The sequence below is a fragment of the Chenopodium quinoa genome, unplaced genomic scaffold (assembly GCF_001683475.1).
Source record: "Chenopodium quinoa cultivar QQ74 unplaced genomic scaffold, ASM168347v1, whole genome shotgun sequence".
NCBI classification, from domain to species: Eukaryota; Viridiplantae; Streptophyta; class Magnoliopsida; order Caryophyllales; family Amaranthaceae; genus Chenopodium; species Chenopodium quinoa.
In genome coordinates this window covers 1,439,413-1,440,588 of record NW_018742914.1, presented here as the reverse complement: position 1 = coordinate 1,440,588, position 1,176 = coordinate 1,439,413, and the positions used below count along the sequence as shown (strand labels likewise).

Genomic DNA, 1,176 nt, shown 5'->3' with positions numbered 1-1,176 from the left:
TACTCTGTGACTAGATTTGCGCATATCTTTTATGCATGAGTTTGACAATATTGATTTGAGATTCGAGAGATGAGAATTGATGTTTAGGTCTAGTTTCAATAGGCAGGTTATTTTTAAATGGTTAGGTCGAGATTCGAGAGATGAAATTTAATACCGGTAAATTAATTGTGTGATTGTAGTACGTAGCGAAAGCCCTTTATGATCTGAATAATTTATGCATTGGTGATTGATTATTATGTTTTTACCCTGGAATATTATTTATTGGTGAACCTATGCCCTAGACCTTTTATTCATTGTTTTCTACTTATTCTAAATCTCCGTAGTTTAGTTTTATATCCAAATTTACATATTGGTTACTTGATAATTTAGATTACTTTAATTAATTAGGAATAGAAAGACCAGTTCCCCTTTGGATTCGACCCTACTTCCCTATCTATTACTAGTTAGTGGTTTTAGGAATTACTTTTGATTAGGTGATACAACTTTAGCTTTTCAAAATTTGGCGCCGTTGCCGGGGATCGAACCTGGGTCACCCGCGTGACAGGCGGGAATACTTACCACTATACTACAACGACCACTAACTAATAATAAATTTTGACAGGATAAAGTCGTATCACCTAATCAATGGCACTAGTAACCAAGCTTGGGACTAGTAACCAATGGGGAAAATCGGCTTATAGTGTGGCTAATAAACAATAAAAAGTCAAAGCAAAAACATGGGTAGCAAGAAGGGAACAAATGTATCTACAATCATATGAAGGCTACCTAAAAGAACAAATACCTTCGTCCTCCACAATGTGCATAATAATGAGTCATACAAACATTACTTATAGTTGCAAACCAATACTCAAATTCATTGACATACCAGGAACTAACACATTCCTAACCAAATCAACTAGTCAAGTACTATATTCACAATCAGTTGGGCAAAATTCACTCATGTTAAGGCATCTAAGCAATCAAAATTCAAATCATGATCAACTAATCCACAATGCTTATCATCATATACCAAGAATAAAAAAAAAAAATTTCTCAAGTAAGGGGCACAGGGAAGCATGATTTATAATTCATTGGAACATTTTTTTGGAAATTTTTTATTTTTCAATTTTTTTGTATTTTTTTCATATATAAGAAAACAATAAAACTAACCTAGAAAGCAAAAAAAATCTAAACTAA

At 32.7% G+C, this 1,176-nt stretch overlaps 1 non-coding gene across 1 annotated transcript; it reads right to left on the bottom strand.

Moving 5' to 3' along the window:
- Positions 1-503: 503 nt before the first annotated feature.
- TRNAD-GUC lies at positions 504-575 on the bottom strand. The gene has a single exon. It is a non-coding gene; the product is annotated as a tRNA-Asp (tRNA).
- Positions 576-1,176: the final 601 nt, after the last annotated feature.